Below are 15,440 nucleotides of genomic sequence, written 5' to 3' on the forward strand. Positions count from 1 at the left end.
ATTACCACATTTGAATATGGACTTTTGTAACTATGAATCCATTTTGGTGCTAACTAGCAAAACCGACAATAATGTGTATGATTTAAAAACAATAACTTTACTCTAAGCCTGCGTACCTCCTTTTTAATTGATACTTGAAACCACTGACATAGCAGGGTACCTGTCTCCAGCATTTTGCTCCCATCAGTGCTAATTCACGGTACGGTGATTCAACACCAAAGACGCCGACTGTACCGAGAAGCACTGCTGAGACTGTATTTTCTCCGTGCAGTGCAGGTTGCTTAGTGACCTGTCACCAAAACAAATGTGGTCACTTGGGTATTTAAAGAGCCGTTTCTCCCAAAGGATCCAGCGTTTTGTAGGGACACCTGTTACTCGCATGCTTGAAATTTCTGTCCTGAAATGACAGGCTCGATGTCGTACTCTAGCTGGTTAACACTTTTTTATAAGGAAGTCGTGCAACATGTGTGCAATCCTCTCTGACTCATCTTGCACCAGCGTTGCTTAAATCACACTTTAATGTGCACGTTGTCACACCGATCACAGGAGCAAGAGTCAATAAAGCACTCCCCTTTCCCAGACACATGGCAGTTTATACATTTGTTTCCTACTTCTCCATCCTCGGTGGAAACAAGGTAAATGGCACGCTTCCTATCAAAATATACCATTCAGCCGTATGTGAACAAGACACAGGGCAGTGTCTGAGTGAAAGGGCTTCCGAGCAGCTTGGGCACAAGTTGTCCTGCTTGTCAGATCACCCCATGCACCCACGACAGGGCTCAGAGCTGAAGTCCCTCTCAAGCGCTGGAAGGGCTCCCCTCTGTAAAGGTCACACCTCATATTTCATGGCTGGAGGTTCAGCGACGGACTCAAGGGTTGTGTTGGGAGGCTGGAGGTGTGTGGCAGCCAGTGCAAGCTGTGGTAGAAGAAGGGTCCAGGTGTATGGGCTTGTTTCTCCTTACACTCAACTCTAAAATTAGCTGAAGTCTCAGTTAAGTACTGAGTAATAGATTTATGCAATAAGGCTTTAAGTATCCGTAACACCAGAGCGAATGACACCAAAAGGATGGCAACCTAAGAGTCACTGATATACGCGCCTGCGTCTCGTCCTTCTCAGCCCGTCACCCACAAAACCAAAAAATCCCCAAGCCTAACAAAATACATTGTATTTGTGAAGGCAGACACTTTAGAAAATTACGAACCCAAAGGTTCCACAGGGAGCTTTTCTTCAGCCCTCCTCTTTGCACGCTTGACGCTGGCACAGCTGATGACTGCCTTTGCTGCAGGACTGGGGGTGCTACAAAACCAATTAATTTCTGGTCCAGCTGTTGAAGGTGGGAGGGCAGAAAGGAGGTCCATCCCTGGGAGAGGAGTGCCTGGGGTTGCATGGCATTACCAGCTCCGGCACAAACAGCAGTCGTCTCTCCTCCTCATGGTAAAGGCACGTCTTTTGTCTGGCTCATTTCAGAGTAGTGCGTGGGGTGGTTATGCGTGCAGGATGTACAGGCTGTCAAGGACCAGTCTCATTAACAACATGCAGCATTTGCTTTCTCCAGAGGTTTGGTGCTGGCTGGGGCTGGAAGAGGCTGGAGCACCAGCACCAGCACCTCCTGCCCCGCGTGCACACCCCATCCTCCTGTAGTTAGCACAGGTAATTCCCAGACTCCCTACTTTAAACAAAGATCTTATTAATCACAATTTCCTTTTGTTCCCTTCATTCAAAGCATGGCCTTTAACGGACACCTCTAAGTCTGGATTCAGCTGTCGGAGGTGTTTCCTCCTCAGCATGTTCATGGAGCTCCCACCGTGAATGCTTCACAGGCACAAATGAATCGAGTCCTCTCAGCACACCCATCTCTCTGATTGTGGCCTTCTTTTCATTTTAGAGCTTGAGAAACATTCCTAATGCTGTCTTAAACAAGCTGTGCCTCCTTTCCTTTTAAGTTTTTGATGTCCTATTTGAAACACGAAGGAGGCAGTGTTTTAAGAATACAGAAACAGCCAGCTTTTTCATATTTCTTTATAAATTTAAACCAAATCTTTCCTATTGACTTCAGTCATGCCTGTGAAGACACAGAGTTGCCAACGTCAGGTATCAAGTGTTAAGCACCCATGAAGTGTGAAATGCCTGGTGCAACCACCTGTGAGAATTCAGGTGGAAGCCACTCGCTGTCCACCACCAAAACCCCGCGCCAGAGTTGAGTGGGATCCGACTGGCCAGGACAGCAGCGGTCAGTCCCCTTAAGCACGAGGCCACACTTTTGCTTTTCCTGCAGGTCCTTTTGCTACAGACCCTTCAGCTCCTGCAACAGCAAACAGCTTCCTTCAACACACAGCCCTGACTCACACCCAGAATCACATCCTGTCCAAGGAACGAGGAAGGATTTTGTGAATAAAATAACTTGATCATGTAATTATCAGCAGCTTGATCAGCCATGTGCGTGTGGGAATGCAAAATGAGACTGCTGGCAATCCCTACTGAATTTTTAATTGTTTGACTTTGTCATCGTATTTTCCCTCTAACTTTGCTCTTCTGCATAATTATATACACACATGTCTATCCACATGAAGAAGCTGTTCAGAGAAACTAGATGATGCCGGAAGAAGTATGGGATCAGAGAGATGAGAGCAATGGGAACCTGGAGTGCATCTGGTGGCTGAAGAGTAATCTGAGACAAAGAAGCATGAAGGGGAAAGAAGATGACTATGGACAAACAGAAAATGCTGAGGAAAGACATCTGCAGTTTGCTGATCTATTAAATTAATATTAGGGGAAGAAAAGCACAAATCCAAGTGGACAAATACATCTCAAGCAATGCATCCAACATACGGATGATATGTTTGTGGAGTGTACTCTCCAAAGGCTGGTGGATTGAGCCGCCCAGGACAAAAAGCAGAAATGTCCCACACCTTGGTCTGGCTTTGGTAAAACACGCATATAGTTCTACACTGGAGAGCATAAATGATAAATCTTTCACTCCAAAAGCAAAGAGGCTATAAGATTTTCAAGATTTTCAAGACCCAACTGGGTAAAGCCCTGAGGCAACCTGGCCTGGCTTCATAGCTGGCCAGGCTTTCAGCTGGAGGTTGGAGAAGAGACAGCCTGAGCTCCCATCAAGATTAGATCATTCTGCAAAAGACTAACTAATGGCACCAACAGCCAGAAAACATGCAGTGTCTCATGTGCACTTCGCATTTGGCTGAGAGTCATACATAAAGTATATTTCCAGTTTCCTTGACAGCAGCGGAGCTACTCACAGGAAGAAGTGGAGCAGAAGCATGTTCTTAGTTATCAGCCTGGTTTGATGGGCTGCGATACCACAAAACACACTGTTCCAGAACCACTCTGATCTGTAAGTTTCCAACAGCATAACAAGAATGAAAGTTGGCTGAAAAGCATGAGACCAATCAAAACCAGGAATTTGCCAAGGCCTGTTGCAAATACATTTTTTAAAGGTTTTTATATGTTTGAAAACACAACTACAGTTAGCTTAATCAGAAGTTCCCTGTACTCTGTGACAACCTAGATTTTATATTATTAAATGGCTTAATGTGCCTGGCAGAATTCCACTTCGCGTAGCAGGGTACACAGCGTATTCCTATCTCTGTATGAACAATTCAAGCCTATTTTAACGTATTGTGGGTTGGTGAGAAGTGAGCACACCAATAATTCAGAACCGTGCAGCTGCAAAATTCCCCCAGGAGCAGGAGGGGAGCAGGTAATCACACGGCCTCACCCCTGCACGCCTCACAAGAATGCTCTTTGGGGCTGAAGATCATGTGAGCTGCGATGGGAAGCAGCCCTCCTCAGAAGCATTTCCCCCGTTTCCCATGTCCACAGTGATGCTATTACTGGCTGTCCCCATTTTGCATGCATCCGCTTCCTCATACACAAGGTGCAGGAGTGTAATCAGGAAAAAAAAAAAAAAAAAGCGATTCAGCTGTTTCCACCCCTCTTGACTGGAGCAATTTCTTAACTTTCCAGGGCACCTTGTGTCACATTGCTGGCACAAGGGTCCCACCGTGATTTATAAAGCCTTAATCCCACTGATGGCAGGCAGGAGGATGCCCTGCTGCTGAGCTACTGCTCAGCATCTCTTTCCTCCTTCTGGCCTTCACCAGTTTGGCTGCGTCGTTACAGTCTTGGTTGCTCTCCCTACTCTAGCGGGCAAAATCTAGTGAATTCGACTCGAGTGCTCTGAAATGTTAAGAAATACCTTGAATTACTGGAAGACAGGGACAGCCCCAGCAGCCTGCCATTACTGTGCTGTATCTGCACGAGTGTTTTGGTAGCACAGACTTCCCCATGTTGGCAAGCCCTTATGCAACATAGACTTCTCTCCCAGAGTGGAGTCTTGACCTCAGAGGACAGCAAAACGGGTATTTCAGCATCTGCATCTGGACATGCCCACAGCAGCAGGTGGGAGACAGCGGGGATCAGGAAAAAAAAGGAATGTGATGGCACCCTCCTGGGCCTCACTGATTCTTGGAAGCCAGTGCAACACTATTAATAATCCTGACATTTCTCTGCCTTTCCTACAAGATTTACCTGGCATTTACATAGTTAATATTGCTGCCGTATCATTGTGAGCCTTCACGTCGTCATTCTGGAGAAATGGCTGGGAAACAGCTTGCTTCTGCATGCCAAAGCTTCGGGCTGATGGCAAACATGAGATGTCTACCACTGGTTCACTCCTGAATACTAACGTCGCAGACAGAAACACTAATGTCTTCATTTTGTTTTAAAAAAACACAAGTCTGAAACTAGGAAGCAGGCAAAGGGGATAGATGTTAGTTCTGCAACCTGCTGTCTCCATTCTTTCCTCTTGTTGATATTCGCACTTGCAGTTTGGCCCATTTCACAGGTATCTCTTACCAGTACATGTTCTGTAGCACAAACCATAGCTAGGGACATGTTTTAGTAGTAGTAATTACAAACTGAGGTGCACGCCAACTAAACCACACTCTCTCTATTGCAGCGTTTCACTGGGCATGCTGGAGAATTACTGTGCTTTGAACGCTCTCAGATAGTGGCGACATGCCAAAGAGATTTCTAGTCTTCATTTCTGTGAAGAATTAGACAAGTTCCCAGTTGAGTAGTTTTGCAAGTGAGCTATTTAAGCAAACTGCACTTCCACTTTGCAGACAGTGTGATCATTTGGAGGTTAAACCCAGTCATTTTGTTGCAGTTCTCTTTTACATATGGTTATTCCATTTGGGGGAAAAAAACCCAACCCACAAAAGCTTGTAAGAAAGAAAAACAATCCTACAGAACTTGAATCTGTAGGCGTTCCTCTTAAAAACATCTTATCTTTATCAATCTTGGAAACACTCTTCTTCCTCTTTCCATTCAATGAGCAGCCTGAACGGAGATGTTCTGTGCATACCTGCCAGATTTCACCCAAGAGATACTTGCAGGGGCAGCTGGGCAAAAGTGCATGTGGTGGCTTGTAATCGATTATAAAATGCTCGCAGCAGGAAAGGAAACAAATTCACTTTTGGGTTTGTTTTCCCTTCTACACTAGGTCTTCACACATTTTTGTAACCGTGCCAAACCAGGAAAACAGCGTGTACTTATCCATATATGCAGTCGCATCATATGCCTTTAAATACACAAAATTCAGTAATCCCTATGAAAACAAGTTTTCTGTTTGGTGAGTATCTTTGTCCAAGTGCACATTTTTCCCCATGGCCAGTATCAAGCAGCCGTGCAAGCCGTAAAACAATGATGGTTAACGCTTCTGCTTCACTTAGTGCCTCAGTTTAGCTATCTCTGCGGTTGCCTCAATGACTTTAAGTCACTCTGCTTTGCCTTTGCTACTTCAGGCAACTGAGAAGAGACATGTTAAAAGCACAGCTAATTCCTAAGGAAGGCTCACAGCTCCTGAAACAAAAGAGCTCGCTTGCCTATTTTTAAGTATATACATGCCTGTGCACACAGCATTCTGCTACACGTGCACATGCATATTTATGCCATGAGCTATAGGCACATATTTTGATGTAACACAGGCGTGTTTGCCGGGCCCTGCCTGTTTAACGGTGATGGAATATCTCGAGCCTCTTTCAAGCTGTTCAGCACCCGCACGTGCTCAACCCCAGGCGCTAAGTCCAGGAGCTTCAGGACACCTTTCAGCAGTCCGCACGGTTTAAACGCTCAGGCTGGAGACAGAGACTACAAATTCTAGGAAGGTTTTTGATTTGTAAGGATATCTTTCTGATATCCATGACTAATTAAAAATCCCACCTCTGTATGAAAGCAGATGATTTCCCTGATTTGAATAACAGCAACAGTCTCAGAACTCAGCTGTCTGACTGAACAATTACTGAATAGTCTCCCACTGTGAGCTAAGAAGTGCTTTCTTGGAAGAAGCATCATCAGCCGTCTTCCAGAGAACATATAATAAAAGATCTAGACAACACCACTTAACCTTTTTCTTGTAGATGTCTTTAGCCAATTTCTACAGATAAAGAAAATGGGTTGTTCCATCTGTCAATAGACAGATTTCCTGAATTAAGGAAAAGATGTATGTTCCTCCCCACCTTCTGAAATGTCTCCTTTGAAGAAGAACTGGGTTTCTTCAGCAACAGGACTGAGTTGCTTTTTAGTTTTCTGATACTTTTGCACAATGCCTATAACTTTTTTCTCTCTGTCCCTGAAGGAGTATTTCCTCATTTCAAGGGTGCTCTTTTATCTGAGTAGATTGCCAAAGAGTTGACTACGTAGATGAACTCTGCCTAGAAGGTACAAAGTTTGTGCTCAGAGGCCCTTTACAGAAGACACTTCGCATCAATCATGGTGGAGATTTCAGGAATTTTTAGCATCATGTCAGGGAATGATTTGATGACTACGCATAAAGTCTTAGCCGCTTAGAAAACACACAAAGCTACACTTCTACTTATGTTTCTTTTTCTGGGATCACAGCTTGCTAAAATTACTGAGGTGATATTTCAGACTTATTTTCCAGCCTGGCAGTTCACAATATGTGAGCACAGTCTGATCTATCTATAGTGTCTGCCTTGCACTGCTTTTTGCCGTTGGTACAGTAACGATACTTCGTTTTCCCACTGAGTGTTCTTCCAGCATCTTCTCACCCCACAATAAAATTTACTATTGCCTGCTAAATCAGCTTGGCTTTGCAGTTGCTGCGTGCCCTTCTTTCACTTTTCCTCTTGGCTGTTTTCTGCTGGTGTAAGACCAGTATCACACAGTTGAAGACTAAACGAAGCAGAGTTTGAGGTTTATTAGGAAAGAGTGGTTTCTCCCCGCCCCCCCTCCCCGGTTTGTCTCCATGCTGCTTGCAGTCAGAGCAGTATGTTCAGATACCTGAACTGGTATTTCATCCTAGCTCCAGATCACGGTGCAACCCAAAGTAAAGTAGGGGGCTGCCTAGATCAACCCACTGCTCTGCTGTCCCTGTTCTGGAGAACAGTGATGGCTGTTGTGTACAGGGGACAAAAGAAGGGGACTCCTAGCAGCAGCCATTGCTACCCCTGTCGCTGCTGGCCACAACAGAAAGCGCAGAAGGTTCCCTCTTCAGCCTCATCCCTTGCGCTGGCTGCCGCGGGAATGAGCTTGGACCTTTGCCCAACAGCACGAAAGATGCCAGATGGTCAGGAGTGACTGCTGTGAGGAGCTGGTGAATGCAGGGGTTGACAACAGACATCCACCTATGGCACCCCTAAGTTACTTATAGCCTATTAAAGTCCAGCTGACCATCACATTTTCCTCCTTCCATAAGCCCCTTTCTGGCCTTTCTTCCCTCTTCTGTTCCAAAAAAGCAATCCCCTGCCAGTGCAAGATTACGTTTTCTTTTGCCTACTTTGCCAAGAAGCCTTGGGCCAGCTCTGTGCAGTTAGTGTTATTTGCTCTAAGTCCACAGAGGTCTAATTATCCAGCCAGGGTAAAGTACCCATAAGTGAATTTACTTGCTTCTCCAGTCCCACAAGTAGGTGCCCGTACCTCATCCCAAGGTGCAACCACAGCATGCTCGGTGTTTCTTTTGCTAGAAGTATGACCAGCTTCCTTTTATTTTCTCCTCTTTGGATTGAAGAAAATAGCCCCACATTCAATTCAGGTTATTAAATTATGCTTCTACAGTAGTCATTTAAAATTTTTCATTATCAGCTATTTTAAAATAGAATTTTTAGCCTAGCAGAATTTATAATTTCAGGTAGGTGACCCTTGCCTTGTTAATGGCAAGACAGTCAGGCAGAACATAACAGTAAGAGACAATTTTAATGCACTTCCCACCCTTGTGGTGTCAACAAACGTCTTGAGAGGAAACACATGAAATGTCACATTCCTGATATTAGCATAAATTTCCACAGCACAGAAGGGCAAAACGGGGTCATGAAGCAGCAATCTGGTGGACAAACTAGTGGGGCTTGGAAAGACACCGTGACAATGACAGACTTTTAAGGCAGATTTTCAGAAGCCACAAACTGCAAAATCAGCAAGTTTGAAAACGTAGGACCAGGTGTTTAAACCAGGGCAAAACTTTTTAAGTATCTTGTGCATAGGATGAAATCCAGTATTACTGATTCCAGGGCGAGATTTGCTTATGGAATCGTAACAGCCCTACACCAGCAATACTTGCGCAGTGCACGTGCAACCTCACGTGAGATAAAACTACATTGTGCAGAGTGATTAATGGAGCCTGTATTTCACATTAATGAGGAGACTAAGCAGCAGTGTAGCATCGTTACCTTGATTAAGAACCAGGCAGATGAAGACAGGACAAGCAAGCTGAATCCTGTATTTCTTCCAGTCCTCGCAATCCCCAACTGACATGGTTTAGAAACAGCAGAAGGTGCTTAAGGCATGGCAAGGGCTGAATCTCCCAAGCACTTCCCATTTCAACACAGGCTTGAGTCAGCCACAACGGCAGCAGGGGAAGAGTGAGGAATGGGAAGCTCCCTGGAACAAATGGGAATGGCAAATAAAGGAGACAGAGAACACAATGAGAAACAATGAAGGCACGGCTAGAAAAGGGTCATGAAGGATGGCAGGAAATCTGAGCTTTTAGGTGTTTATTTATAATGGCCACTATTGCTCATGGTCTGCACCAGACTTCCCCAGACATCACTGACTGGTTTGGCAGCTGGCTGCCAGTAGCAAAGGGCAGCTGGGGCCAGGCACAGTGCACGGTTGCGTTCGGTGGGGTGTGGGGGCAAAGTATCGCAGCTGGAGAAATGTTGCTCCACAAAGAGAACCTGAGAGAGTTGGAAAATCAACCCTAGGCATGGACAGAGGTGGTGATCTCAGGAAAACTCGTGCTGGAGACTCAGGAGGGAGCAGACCTCACAGGGCAGATTTTCAGAAGTGCCAGATCCCTTTTCCCACGGAATTGTTTTCCACCAGATGCACATTTCCTTTTCCAGAATTCATTTCATGTCATTTTAAGCTTTTTAATACAACAGTTACCATCTGGGAGAACTGAAATGCAGGATTTTGCAAGAGGGTGATTATGGAGTCCGGTCTTGCTCATAACTTGCATGGAGGTCAACAGAAACCAGGATGCAAACAAGGTCAGAACCCTTATAGCCGCAATGAGAGTCACTGTTTCCCCCAACCCTCTTAGCAGGCACTCGTAACTTCTCAACAAAATTAACTGCAAACAATTTTGGCACGTATGCTGAAGAGGTTTAACTTAGTGCAATAGTCAGTACACAGCCATAGACGGTTCTAGAGTTTTTAATTTTGTGCAGTTTAGTCAATTGTCATTTACATTCTGTGTCATTACAGCTAACTACCACTCAGGACATCGAGTAACTAATGAGTGCGATCAGACTGTACAAACCAGGATAATCCATTGGTCAGATGCTACCACCTTGATGAGCAGGTGCAGGGACTCTATGATACACAATGTAATGAATGTAAGACGTGTCCTGACCTCTCATCAGGTGACTGGATCTGCTGCTCTCTAGTAAGGCCTGGGCTGTGATCAAAGCCTTTTCCATTGTCCTGAACGTTTTAATCCCCATGTGGATTCTCTCATGCCTAGTAAAAGTCAAGTTCATGCTGAAGCCTCTTCTTTGGGGGGAACTGTTAGCAGGGACTCTGCCTTCTGCCCCATCTGCTATTCTCAAGGAAGCTACAGACATGCATATCTTTAAGGGTGCTCTATTTCTGTTGAATTTATTAAAGTGGCCCAACGTGTTCAAAAATTAGTGAGGGAGATGAGGGAGGCATAAACACTGGTGCAATGACATCAGCCTAACTTTCCTAAAAAATTCTTGGTGACATATTTTTTTTTTTTTAGAGCGGACTCTTGTATGAAATTACTAATGTCAAACCATAGCTGGAGCAAAGAGTCTGAAAATTAAAGTCCCTGGAGCCAGATGACGTGAACCTTGTTCCTTGCTACAGCACAAGCTTCAAAAGGTCATTTTAAGAGGTCACTGAGTGTGTGCTTTAATTTCTGCATTTGTATAATGGAGCAATATTTCCTTATGCCACTTCAACAACATTTTGTAGTAAGGTCAGTCATGCTGTCAGGAGGAAGTATCAGCGACACGTACAGCATGGCTGATTCATTCTCCAACAGCTAATGATGTGGTAGATCCACCTTAGCAATCAACTACATTATCTCATTTTAATTTTCCAGCTCAAAGCATAACATGGATTATGGGATGTTACGTTGGATAGGCAGTAACCATTTACAGGCAAGAGAAAAAAAAAAAACAAAACACCCGTGTATGTGTCAGCTTATGTTTGACATCAGAAGAGAAAGAGAGAACTATGGCTACACCTATATTAGCAAGTAGAAGAACTGTAGCACAGTGGAGCTGGTGCCAAGGATCAAAAGTCTGTGATGCTTTGGGGGGATGGAGGGAAAAGGAGAGGAAAACAGGATTATTTCAGAACAACTTGCAGTCTGCTCCCATGAACTGAACACCCATTAGTGGTCAGAGCCTGTTAGGTGAGCTTTTGGAGCACATCCTTCACCCACTTTCATCCAGAAGGAATTCAGATCAGGGGCTGAGAAAACTCTGTGGTATGAACCCAAATACACAAAGTGAGGACCATCAAAAGCACGTTCCTGATCCACACTAGAACACTGGGGCGGGTACAGAGCCTTGTCACAGGACTGTCTGCTGTTTGGCTCTAAGGTCAACACAAAGTGGGATTGAAAGTAAAAAGTAAGCCACATGCACTCCTCATTTAACAACTCACTGGGCATCTCCCTCACAGAGCATATATTATTTTACAGTAGGCCCTGGTTTTTGGTTTGGTGTTGGGGCTTTTTATGGGGTTGAACTATTTATTTTTTGCAGCTCCCTTGAGTTCCCACTTCATGCGTGAGGGTAAAAAAAAAAAAAAAAAGCACAATAAAGGTGGTGACATATTTCCCAGCAAAGCCAGACAAACAGATAAAGAGCACAGACAGCTTAGAAGGACTCTGTCTTAGAGGCTAGCAAATAAAAATATAGTGCAAGCCTGGTAGCCACACATGTAAAAAGAAAGAAAAGGAGAAAAAGCAAGTTCACTATTCCAAAACTACGGGATGGAAATTAAAAAAAAAAATAAAAATCCAAGTCTGGCTCATCCACCAAGCACATTGCCTCACGTTCCATTTAGGTTAATGTTGTTCATAATTAGAATAAAATGGCATCTAATAAAAATTGGAATAGGACAGTACAAGCTAATGTATCTGAAAATAATTGACTGACTACTGTAAAAAAAACCCTCCAATTGTAACAAAGAAAGACTTGGCAAGTTAAATTGCAGGTTCAGCAGCAAAAAACATTTAGTGAATGAGTAATTCCCTTTTTTTTTTTTTGTAACATACAAGCAAGGGAGGGTAAAAAGGAAAACTGAACGATTCATCTTACTTGACTCTGGATTATTCTCTGTTTTTGCTCATCCTTACAGCTTGGTTTTTATTTGTTGAGTTGGTTTAGCCTAACCACACGAAGGTTGACAGAGGGTAACTGTTTGAAGGATGGACAAATGCTGAAACTATGAAAAGATCAAACATACAAAACCGTGAAAAAATAAATTTCTAATTATTGAAGGACTGGAGTTCCAAATAGCCTTCTAAAGAGAAATTTGGCAAGGAACTCATGACTTGATAAATCTTCAGGAGATATGACAGAAGCAACCCTTTGAACTTCAGATAGGAACCCCCATGTCTTACGATCTGCTGGGAGATGTGGTTGCCACTTACATCATAGTCTCTTTGGCTTCTGACAGGCACTTGTAGGGATGAGAAAGCCGTTCTTTTTCCCCCTTTGTGCATAATTCAACATCATTGTCCGTGAGTGTAGAAACTCTCTCCTCAGTTTTTCTGAATGCTGTAGAACAACTGCAAGGTAAGGCTTTGATTTGGCCGGAGGGGGAAGGGCTTTCTGCTTTTCACTGTGGATGGTATACAGCCCTTTGAATATTATGTGGGAAACAAACAAATGTATTGCCTTTGCCAGAGTAACCGACCATACACTCAGCCTCTTTTGCCATCTTTCTGCTGTATTTTGTACTGTGAGTTTTAGTCTTCAACTGACGGGCAGCAACTGCTACTGCCAAGAAGCACTTTTGCATGGGGATAGAGCTTAGGTAACCAGCAGACACTTCCAGACGAAAACAGCTTTCATCATCTGCAACTGCAGAGGGATGAATAATGATACAAATGATCCTTTCCGGTTCTTCCCTTTCCTAATTAACAGAATCTATATTCAATTCAGTAAAGCCACCTGTGTGACAATAATCTTACTGTGAAAGCTCTGTATCAGTTTTCCTCATCCAGTACCTCATCTTTTTTGATGCTGTTTGTTACTGATTAGGCCTAAATCTAGAATTTCAGTTCTTTGAAGTGCATGCTGCCTTTTAATAAAGGATTTTGACTATTATGCCTTACTATAAAGATCTTTTGAAATTACAATGGCAACGTTCTTCAGAGTCTTCCATTCTCTAGCTGCCTTTAATAAGGATCTCCTCATACTTCTCTCACCCTTGGAGTATTCTATGCCTCTATTTTTCAAAACTGTCCCTGCAATAGGGAAGAGACTTCAAAAGTTTTAATGAGAAAATCAATTTGTGCAACTTTTTGAAAAAGTGTCTGTTGCTTACTTCTTACAGTGTCTTAATAACTACTTTTATGCTATAAACTAAAACTACTATGTTTTCACAGAGTTAATAGCATGACTAACTGCATTTTCTAGAAAGTGGAAAAATAATGTCTCCCGTTATCCAGTTTAAACCTTTTCTGTACTATTACCTACTACTGGAATTTAAAGGCTTGGCTGGACGACCATTTCACAGGAAGAGAATGAAATATGACATTTTGGTTAAGGTACAATTCTTAATGACATGAAGATTGAAGTCTAAAGCTGCAGCATTCACATTTAACTATTTATACTCAACAGAAAAAAGCAGCTTAACAACCCATATTGCAGTAACCGTGAAGGAAACAGATATATAGACTCAGACAGGTGTTCTCCAAAACATATTTTTAATGTAATCTGCATTTGGAGGCTAAAGAGAGTAAGAGCAGAGAAATATGCTTGTTATTCCTTTTTTACATTACCGTTAAAGCTAAATTACCTCACGTAAAAAAGAAACTGCAATATTTCCATACACGGAGCTAGCCCCGCATAGAAATCTTTGTGATAGAATGGAACACAAATACAACATTAGCCAAAACCAAGCCAACAACAGCTTTTCATTCTGCCCTCACTGAGGGGTCCACAGTTACTTTCACACTCAAAGCCAAGACATATCCCCATCAATATCCCCAAAATTTCCTTGAAGCATTAAATAACAGTTGACTTCACTGTAGTCACAGAAGATAGAAATTAGTGTTTAGTGTACTTACTCACGTTTGTCAACATGTTAGAGTATAACAGGCATTCCACTCTATATTTCAAAGCATGAGGAAGCTATTTCAAGTGCGGTCATATCCTGCCACTGTCACCTAGCAGTTGATATAAAACTGAGGAGAGGCACATTTTTTCCTCATGAGGTTATTATCTTTTTAGAAATCCTCCTAAAAGGATTTTACTATAGCACTCTATTCTTTTTAAAGTAGCGTTTTGTAAAAATGGAAAGAGGTTAATTTTAACCAGTTGCAAAACAGTCGTTAAAAGAGAGCTCTTTGGGGACTTAGGAAATAACACAAAATTATTTCCTGTCCAGGGACTGTTGCAAAGTATATATGGAAAACTAACCACGCTGTTGCCTTGCATTTCAGAAAGTGTCTTTAAACTGCACTTAAACAGAACAAAGACACCACAGACAGCTGGAATCTTGTTACCAGCATAAGTGATATAAAAATAGGAATATAATTTTAGAATTTGGTAGGAAAAACATTTTTTTTTTTTTTTTTTTTTTTAATGAGAATACTCTTCATCTTCCCGGTTGAAGGATTTCAGTTGAAACCCAAGATGATTAGAAGAAAAACTGCTTTGAACATTTATCCCCTACCCCAAAAAGTACAACTTCAGGGGTGTCAACAAGCAAGGAGGTATCAGTGTCTTTGTCTCTAGGGAGCCATACCTGTAAATTGTGTAATCAATTTTAAAACCTGTTTCACCCCTGCAGGGCATACAGTTTTTTCCACAGTGTTCTCAACATTTTTCTGTGTCGGTAGCTCAGAAGCAGTACATTTCACCAGAAAAAAAGCCCAAACAGGAAGAAAAGAGAAGAACAGGAAAAGAGGGAGTAAAAATATGACAAAAATAAAGCAATTCTTTGTGTTCTGAATGCTCTTTAGTTCCTTGTCCTTACCACAGTTTGAGTCCAGTTAGGAACACTGCTGCATCAACACGTTTCACTAAAACTTATTCCCACCTCTAAATAGTAACAATAAAAAAAAAATCTGGTCCAGAAACTTGCTATATATACAGAAGTGGAGACAAAACTGGTTTGAGTCAGGGGTCAAGGGGGCAAAACTGCTACTACTCATTAGCACAGGCCTTAGTGGCACATCCATCTCAGACAGTGTCGGCTGTCTCAACCCTCGTTCCCAATCACCAAATCCTGAACTAAACCCTAACCACCCAGCACAGGCTCTGTACTAGTTTGTTTTAAAATTAAGAAAAATTAAACAGGGTAGGGTAAACATACAGGGCTAAGTGGAAAGTGGTATTAAATGCGTGAACTCAATCTGCCTGGACACCTAAGTCCAAGTATCTGGCAAGGTAAGAGTTCAACAGATGGCCTCATCACCACGAGAAATTAAATTCTGCATGAAGGTGACAGTCTTTAGGACTGATGCACATCGGTAGATATTTAGACAGAATAAGTACAATAAATCAGTACACCTTTTAAACTGGTTCGTTTTTAAAGAGTAGCTAACAGAATAAGCCTTCCTTGTAGCAACTTCTACTGGATTTATGTATACTAAATAGTGATGTGCCTTCTCTTTTGGGAATGGTTTCCATTCAAAGATTTGCTAACATTTAACAATTTTTAGATTATATTTCCTGACTAATAACATCCA

This window comes from Larus michahellis, chromosome Z, assembly GCF_964199755.1.
Source record: "Larus michahellis chromosome Z, bLarMic1.1, whole genome shotgun sequence".
In the NCBI taxonomy this organism is placed as follows: domain Eukaryota; kingdom Metazoa; phylum Chordata; class Aves; order Charadriiformes; family Laridae; genus Larus; species Larus michahellis.